Here is a 9,998-nt window from a genome sequence, read left to right on the forward strand (position 1 = left end):
CTTCGGCCGGCAAGATCCGGGTCCATCGACACACAGACCTGACAAGCATCCCCAGGTCCATTCCATGAGCTCAATTCTAAATCTCGATTTTACAAAGAAGAGATACGCGAATTGCACTGCAAGAACCAAAGGCTAGAAACCACCTTGGAGAACATGCAAGATATGTTAAATGGCCTATTACAAGGAAAATCAAGCATACCTCTGCCTAGACGAAAAGAGAACGGACAAGAGGGGGTAGAAACCACAGTGCTAGTGGACGATGGGAGAACTCGACTCTCTACCAGTAATACCCCCAGACGAAATAGCCCGAACCTCCCAGACCGCCTGAGCAGCCCCAGAGGCAAAAGTAGAGGAACAATGTTAACCTACGTAGTGCAGTCAGGGTCACGTCAAAGGAAACGCCCCCAGACTTGCAAGAAGATCTCAATAAGAGAAGGGCGGATAAAATGACTACGCCTCCTTTGGCACCCCGGGAGGACAAAGGAAAAGGAAAGGTCAACTCGTCCACATTGAGAGACTCCTTGAATAAAAGGAGGCAAGACCTAGACACCGAAATGAGGAGCCTCAGGAGCAAGATCATCACTGCATCTGGAGGACGAGTTTGACCATGAATCGCCCTTCATTAAGGAAATCCAGGCCATCCGGCTCCCAACCAACTTCAAGGTGCCTCATATGACCCCAGATGAAGGAAACACAGACCCCAAGTATCATTTGGACACATTTAACGATCTGATGAAGTTAAGGGGGATTAGTAGCGGAGCTAGGTGCCATTGCTTTGCTATCACCTTGGAAAGACCTGCGTACAAATGATTCAAAAGACTTAGACCAGTGTCTATCAGATCTTGGCAACAATTTTTTGATGAGTTTCTCCAGCAACACCACATCGTACGTGATTATACAATGTTGGGCACCAGCCTTGGTAACGTGAAGCAAGGAGAAAATGAGAGTCTAAAGAGTTACATTCACAGGTTCGATATGGAGGTGGCCAGGTAGGGAGCTGGACCCGCAGAGAGCTAAAAATGGCCATCACGGTCGGAGTGCACTCGGGAAGCAAGTTATGGGATAACATGCTCAAGAGAGAGGTCACAGATTTGGACGATTTCTAAGAGTTGGTGCAGAAATACATTCACGTAGAGGATGGTCACGAGAGCCTTAAGGCTGGAAAAGGCCAATTCCCAACCAAAACCCTCAATCCAGGAGAACCAAAGCGGTGCATAGAAGAAGAGAGTCTATGAAGGAACAAGGGAGGATCAACCACGAAAGTGCCAGCGCATGGATGAGCGTAGGCAAGGCCCCTACACCTTTTACACTGACCTCACCCATGTGAGGGAGCATATTTTCATCACGAATGAAAACCAGGTTTCTTTCAGAAGGCCCCCGCTGATGAAAAAAGACCGGTAAAAAAGAGACCACAGTAAATACTGCTAGTACCATATAGATATCGACCACACCACCACAGAATGCAATCATTTGAAAGTAGAAATCAAAGAACTTATACGCATAGGACATTTGGGCAGATACGTCTGAAAAGAGAACCAAAGGCCGGAAGAAGGGGCATCCTCACTGATGGCACGGGAAGTAGCCCAAGAGGTGCAGGGAGAGATTAGGACTATCTTCAGAGGACTAGGATTCAGAGGAGAATCAAGGAAACGGTGAGACAAATATGCCAGGGAGGCCAGACGAAGCCCTTTCCCATGAATCTTAAGTTTGGAGCAACGTCCTCCGAAATTTTTTAAAGGTGAGAATGACTCAAAAACCTTCACCGAAGAAGACGCATGGGGTGTACATTTCCCCCATAATGACCCTTTGGTATTGACTGTCCAGCTTGAAAACATGAGGGTGCATCAGGTATTGGTGGATAACAGAAGCTCTGTGGACATCCTATATCGCCCAGCTTTGGAGAAAATGGGATTAAACATCCAACACCTAAAACCTTGTAGTACCTCTCTATATAGATTTATAGGAGATTAAATACAGCCCCTAGGGGCAATTGAGTTAGCCCTCACCATGGGAGAACAACCCAGACAAACTACCATAATGGCCAACTTTGTTGTGGTAGATTGCGCCTCAGCCTTCAATGCGGTATTAGGGAGACCCCCCCCGTAAGAGAATTGAAGGAGATAACTTCTGTGTACCACTTAACTATGAAATTCCCAACACTCGGGGGAATAGCAAGTGTTAAAGGAGAGCAGAAGGAAGTGAGGGAATGCTACAACTCATCCCTCCGCATGGCCACGAAGCCTTCCTATGGCAATGGTTGTGCATGAAGGTGTAAATCCACACGAGTTGGACTCCCGAGTCGCGGGGGAACCTAGAGCCGAATTGGTAGAAGAGTTGGAAGAAGTCACAGTCATGAATGAGCCGTTGAGAAAGTTGAAGGTAGGGAAAAACCTTATGGGTGATGTGAAGGAGAATCTGGTAGAATTCTTGAAAGCCAACCTCGACGTATTCGATACACAGCCTTAAAAGAGAAGGTTGACAAGTTGAAGGCAAATGGGTTTATCCGAGAGGCATTCTACCCACTATGGGTATCAAACCCAATGTTAGTCGCAAAGCCCAACGGAAAGTTGAGGACTTGTGTGGACTTTACTAACCTCAATAAGGCATACCCTAAAGACAGCTTCCCGCGTCCTAGGATAGACCAGTAAGTAGACACCACAGTGGGGCATGAGCTACTTAGCTTCATGGATGCATATTCCGGGTACAACCAAATACCCATGAATTCGGCCGATGAAGAGCACACTTCATTCATAACAGACATGGGGCTTTATTTCTACAAAGTGATGCCTTTTGGTTTAAAGAACAGAGGTGCTACTTATCAAAGGCTGGTGAACAGAATGTTTGCAGATCAGATAGGAAGGAATATGGAAGTATACGTGGACGATATGTTGGTAAAGACAAAGAAAGCAGAAGAGCTCACAAACGATCTCATGGAGATGTTCGACACCCTCCGAAAGTTCAGAATGAAGCTAAACCCACTCAAGTGCACCTTCAGAGTTTCATCAAGAAAGTTCCTAGGTTCATCTCCAGGTCCACAGACAAATGCCTCCCTTTCTTCAACATCCTAATAGGGAGCAAAAAGTTCGCTTGGGATTATCAATGTCAGGAAGCCTTCACCAAGCTAAAGGAACACCTTGGAAAACCACCCCTTTTGGCCAAGCCAGAAAAAGGGGAAAGGTTGTACTTGTGTCTAGCCGTATCAGAACATCCTATAAGTGCCACCCTGGTCAAAGGAGAAAAGAAGCATCAGCAGCCCATGTACTATGTGAGCAAGCGGCTGGTAGATGCAGAAACCCGGTACCCAAAAATAGAGAAGTTGGCATACGCCTTGGTAGTGGCTTCTTGAATGTGGAGGCCCTATTTTCCTGCTCATGCCATCGAGGTGCTCACAAACACCCCTTTGCGTCAATTCTTACACAAACTTGAAACTTCGGGAAGGTTGTTAAAATGGTCGATTGAATTTAGTCAATTTGACATCACTTACACCCCAAGGACCTCAGTCAACGGGCAGGTACTTGCAGACTTTATAATCGAGTTTGAACACCGACCCCATGAGGAGGGAGAAATATAAGAGAATGAATCGACGCATGAAGAGGAAAAGAACCCTAAAGAATGGAGCCTCCATGTAGATGGGGCATCTAATGAAGGAGGAGCCGGTGTTGGCATAGTAATGACGAGACCTGAGGGGCACAAGATGTATTGTGCCTTGAGATTCGGATTTGAAGCTTCCAACAATGAACCAGTGTACGAGGCACTATTGGCTGGCCTGTGGCTAGCTAGGGAGTTAATAGGTAACCCATTTGCATGTCTTTAGCGACTCACAGCTCGTGGTGTTCCAGGTGAACATCAAGCTAGAGGCCCAAAAATGGCTGCATATCTCGCCGAGGTGAAGGGGTATTTTGATCAATTCAAAAAATGCACCATAGAACAGATCCCAATGGAGAAAAACACAAATGTTGATGCACTTGCAAAACTCGCCTCTACTCGAGACGAAGACATGCTTGAGTCCCGACCGAATACCTCTCCAAGCCAAGCATAGACGAAGAAATGATCCATATTGTCAATAGCCTGGGGGAGTCATGGTTTGCACCCATTGCGAAGTACTTAACTAACAGGGTCTTGCCTTTGGACAAAAAAGATTCCGGCAGGCTGACTTACAAAGCTTCCTAATACACCCTAGTAGACGGGGTCTTATATAGGAGAGGCTTCTCTACCCCGCTCCTACGGTGCATAAATAAGGGAGAGGCTTTAAAAATTCTGCAAGAGATTCATGAGGGGGAATGTTGTAATCATGCTAGGGGCAGTCCACGGCAAAAAAGGCCATCTGCCAGGGGTACTATTGGCCTACCATTGAAAAGGATGCGAACGATTTCGCGAAAAGGTGTGACAAGTGCCAGAGGCATGCAAACTACCCCAGACAACCACCAAATGATCTGGTGAGCATGACCAGTCCGTGGCCCTTCGCTGTGTGGGGATTGACTTGATTGGAGTGTTGCCAGTAGGAAGAGGAGGAGAAAAATACGCAGTGGAAGAAGTCGATTATTTTACTAAGTGGGTGGAAGGAGAACCTCTAGTCAACATAACGGCTAAGCAAATCGCAACCTTTGTCAACAAATTTATCGTTGTTTACCCAAAAATGGCTATTGATGATGTGGCAAAGATTTCCTGAACGTGGATTGACACATGGTAGAATTAAAGGGTAAAGGAGTTGTTCGACTATCGACCAGAAGCACGCCTCATCGTCAGAGTTATTTTTTTGATACGACCATGCTGAGTTATTTCCTTTTCAAGTCGTAATATAATATAAACTACATTTGAATATTTCTTCATAATTATCCTCGATACGCAGTGATTAAGGAAAGATAGGACACGTTAGCATGGGTAACCCTCTTTAGGCCTATAAATATGCATGAAATAGCTCAAGGAAGGGACTTTTGGATTCAGGAGCTTTTTGATAAACATTGAGAGAGAAAGAGCTATAGTGATTGTTCATCATTCTATTGTAATCCTTCCAAAGTTTGTGAAAATCAAAGGACCCTAGTTCTTTGATCATGACTTTAAGATTCAATAATATCAATATCACTAAATGGACGTAGGTCATTACCATCCTTTGGGGCTGAATCACTATAATTCCTTGGGGTTTTTTCCTTTCCATTAGATTATCTTTTCAAGTGTCATTTCGTACTTTTGTCGTATATTTGACTCTATGTCGTTGGCTAATTCAAGGGTCAACATTTTGGTGCTTTCATTGAGAGCTTGTGAAAGAATCTAATGGCAAAACCATCCAAGAGGACCGTACAGGCCGCTGGCGCTGCATCATCCCAGCCTCCTCCCCCAAATGTGGCTGTGGACAAACCACATTTGGAGTTTGATGAGGAGGAGTTAGATTCTGAAACATTGAAGACAACACTGGGTGTGACGCCCCACGTCCCTATGGCCGCTTTCTGGAATGACGACTGGCCCTACAAACCAAGATGAGTCTTTTCAGCGTGCTTTGTCCTCACTCACATGCTTCCTAGGAAAACTTCCCAGGAGGTCACCCATCCCTAAATTACCCTAGGTCAAGCATGCTTAACATTGGAGTTCTGAGGTGATGGGCTACCGAAAAGAAGATGCATCTTGTTGATATAGGTAGTACCCATCAATCCATTTAAGCCTTCTTCAACTGTGTAGTCCCATACCTACACAGTATTAGAATCATCACACTTGACCTTACTCAGGCGGTGTGGGATTGCACAGCTTACCCGGTCTTTCCCCTTACGGATCACGGGATTCTGACTGTCACAACACCCCCCCTTACGAGCCCGATGTCCCCGTCGACCACACTTCCAGCTGGGTCAAGGCTCTGATACCATTTTATGACACCCCATGTCACTATGGCTGCTTTCAGGAATGACGACTGGCCCTACAAACCAACACGAGTATTTTCAGCGTGCTTTGTCCTCACGCACATGCTTCATAGGAAAACTTCCCAGGAGGTCACCCATCCCTAGATTACCCCAGGTCAAGCATGCTTAACTTTGGAGTTCTCAGGTGATGGGCTACCGAAAAGAAGATGCATCTTGTTGATATAGGTAGTACCCATCAATCCATTTAAGCCCTCTTCAACTGTGTAGTCCCATACCTACACAGTCTTAGAATCATCACACTTGACCTTCCCCAGGCGGTGTGGGATTGCACAGCTTACCCGTTCTTTACCCTTACGGATCACGGGATTCTGACTGTCACACTGGGGGTGTTGCAGGATGAGTTAGCTAATCTAAGGGCCAATCAAGAGAATGCTGCAGAGATAATGGCATCGTAGCAAAGAGAAATAGAACGCCAGTGTCAGGAGCTGAGCGAACGACAGGCTGAGATGGATCGTCGACAGAGGGATGCCATGGCTGCCCTTGAAGCAGCCATCCAACTGACTAGGAATCAGGTTGCGCCAGCCTCCCAACCAGATCAGCCACCAAACAGGCTGCCTCAAAGGGGTCCCAATCCTAGTCCTCTACTCAAGCTGGTAAGCCCTCAAAGGCCAGAGCAGTCACCTGTGGCTCAAGATGATGTCCCACCTAGGGATCATGAGTAGTAGCTTCCATCTCAGGCTGGTCGAGGCAATCCCCAGCGCCCGAGGCAGAATAGGGCCTGGCAACCGCCTCGCAGCCCTAGACGCACAGGGGATGAAGAGTCGAATCTACCGAGTAGGGGGCAGTGTTCTTCTGCTAATAGAAGGAACTCCAAGACAGGCTCTGCGGTCAGGGGCCACCCACGGCATAACAATGCATGGGGACCCACCGACCAACACAGGCTCCCCCGTGACGCTCGGGAAATGCCAGCCCGAGGAGGCCACAAAGTAAATAGCCGGTCGCACCATAGTCAGCCACAATTCAGAGATGGCAAAGACTACAATGAAGCCGATTCCGGCAGAAGAAATGCTAGTCGGAGGAACGAGGAATGAATGGGAGGTAGGAGCCCCCCCCCCCCCTAGAGAAGATCGATCGAAGGGCCATAACGATGGGAGGCCCAGGCAGCAGAACATCTTTAGTCAGCTGGGAGCCAGTGAGCAGAGACGAAGAGATGATGACCTGAGGGACATACTTAACGACCGCCATGAAAGGCACGATGAGTATGTTCCCCCGCCACCAATGGCCCCAGCAATCCTAGAAGATGTTCAGGCTTAGATCGATGCCCTGAACCAGGTGGTGCAGCAGCTGGTCGGGGGGCGAATATCCCACATAGCGTACGATCGGATGAGAGGCAACCCCTTTGTACAGAGGATTGCTGTGGCTGAAACCCCCAGTAAATTCAAGATGGAAACACTGCCAAAATTTGACGTGTATGGAGACCCAGTATCTCACATTAATAAGTTTGAGATACAGATGGATATACAAAAGGTGTCAGAAAATGCCCGCTGTCGCATCTTCCCAGCTACACTGTCTGACACCGCCCAGGAGTGGTTCTTCAAGTTCCCTCCTGCTAGTATAGTATCGTGGGAAATGTTCGTAAAGGAGTTTTATGGGCAGTTCTATGTGGGTCGCGTGCACCCCACTGAGGCCAATCAGCTGGTCGAGATCTGCCAGAAAGAGGGAGTGCCCTTGAAGGAGTATGTTCAGCGCTTCATGCGAGCTGCAACGAGAGCCAATACTATGGGTGACGAAGGAAGAATGATGGCCCTCACAGCTAGGGTTAGGCACCATTCACCCCTCTGGAGCAGCCTCAGAAAGAATGGGGTAAGGAGCACCCAGCAGTTCTTAGATCGAGCTGATCGGTACATCAAGCTCGAAGACGCGATTGTCAATGAAGGGAAATCGCCAACAAAAGACAAGGGGCCCAAGGAGGAACACACTAAAGCCGCCAACGGATCGGGAAAACCCAATGGCAAAAAGAATGGCAATGGTAGAAATGGTGGAAAGAGGGTGAACAATGAACCCTCGACCTCTGAGATTAAACGCCCCAAAGGCAATCGGTATGAACCGAGACTCACCAACTACATTGCCCTTGTCGAAAACTGAGCTGAGGTCTACTAGGCGACTAGCTCAAGCGTGCCTTACAAACAACCCACACCTATAAGAAAAGATATCTCCAAGAGAGAAACAACAAAGTTCTGTCGTTTCCACAACGACTACGGGCACGATACCAACGAGTGTAACCAGCTGAAGGATGAGATTGAGTTGCTAATAAGGCAGGGACATTTAAGAAGATATGTGCGAGCCACAGGAGGGTCTCAGCGAGAGGCTCAAGGTGGCAACGAGCAGGCGCCTGCACGCAAATTCTCGCCACCTTTACAGCCAGCTCCTGTGGCAGGCACTCTACTCACCATCTGCGAAGGCCCGCATCTTGTAGGAGATAGTGGGAAGGCAAGGCAACGATACGCTCGAACCCTACGCCACGACCAGGAAATCGAGATGATGAGTGTCGAGGATCGAGCACTAAAAAAGGCTTGAATAGAGGAGGAACTGATAACCTTTTCTAACGACGATGCCCAACACGTACGATTCCCACACTCCGATCCGCTGGTCGTGGATGTGCAGATTGCGAACATGATGGTGAAAAGGGGGTTGGTCGATACAGGATGTTCAGTCAACATCCAATACAAGTCTTCGCTGGAAAGAATGAAGTTGTCCGTGAAGGACTTGGAGCCATGCAACCAAACCATTTATGGTTTCTCCGGAGAAGGGCTCGCCCCAATAGGGTCAATTAGACTCCCGATTACAGTAGGCACCACACGTGAGAATAGGACACTACTCATTACTTTTATAGTAGTTGATTGTCCTTTGGCATACAATGCTGTAATTGGGAGGCCAATTTTGGTCGACCTACGAGCCGTCACCTCCATATGGCACCTCACCATGAAATTCCCAACTAATGCAGGATTAGGTTGCATATTGGGAAACAATAGGGAAGCGAGGAAGTGCTACAACGCCTCAATCACCAAAGCGAAAAAAGGGCGTATTGAGAGACGCCACTGGAAAGGAGTTGCAAATGGTGACTGATGTTCCAGACCACTCGGGTGATAATGTCACCAAATAGGGTGTTGCCCAAAGTGAGGATAGATACTTAGATCCTCGCTTTGGGGATTTTGAAGAAGAAGTAGGACCCATCGAGGACCTTGAAGTGGTCCAACTCGATGAAGAAAATCCGACCAAAGTTGTGAAAGTCGGTAAAAACTTAGAGACAACGACAAAATAAGCATTGGTGGAGTTTTTAAAGAGGAACCAGGAGGTCTTTGCCTGGTCGCACAAAGACATGGTCGGAATAGATCCTGCAGTCATCAGCCATGTCCTAAACATCGACAAGAGTTTTCCACCAGTACAAAAAAAAAAAAGGATGCTCGACAAAGACAGATCAAAGGCCTTAAAAGAGGAGGTCGAGAAGTTGAAGGAGAGTGGGTTCATCAGGGTGGCATTTTATCCATCATGGGTCTCTAATCCTATACTAGTGCCAAAGCTGAATGGAAAATGGCGTACGTACGTGGATTTTACAGACCTAAATAAAGCATGCCCAAAAGATTGTTTCCCACTCCCAAGGATCGACCAGCTGGTCGATGCCACTGCAGGACATGAGATCCTCTCATTCATGGATGCGTACTCCGAGTATAATCATATTAGTATTCACCCCTGATGAAGATCACACTAGCTTTCGGACTGATACAGGGCTATATTGTTATAAAGTGATGCCCTTCGGTTTGAAAAATGCTGGTGCAACTTACCAGCGACTCGTCAACCACATGTTTAAGGAGTTGATTGGCACAACACATGGAGGTCTACGTTGATGACATGCTGGTCAAGTCGAAGAAAGCAGAAGGGCACGTAAGGGATTTGCAGGAGTGTGTAACGACCCAAAATCGCTAATAAGGCTTAAGGGCCTTGATTAGCATGCCTGGAGGGCATAATGGGATTTATGTGTGATTTTATGAGTTAAATGCATGGTTATGATTTAAAGCATGTTATTTGGCTATTTGTTTATCTGAGATGCATGACTACGTATATTAGTATGCATGTAGGCCCGGATCGTGT

Source organism: Humulus lupulus, chromosome 4 (assembly GCF_963169125.1).
Source record: "Humulus lupulus chromosome 4, drHumLupu1.1, whole genome shotgun sequence".
Taxonomy (NCBI): domain Eukaryota; kingdom Viridiplantae; phylum Streptophyta; class Magnoliopsida; order Rosales; family Cannabaceae; genus Humulus; species Humulus lupulus.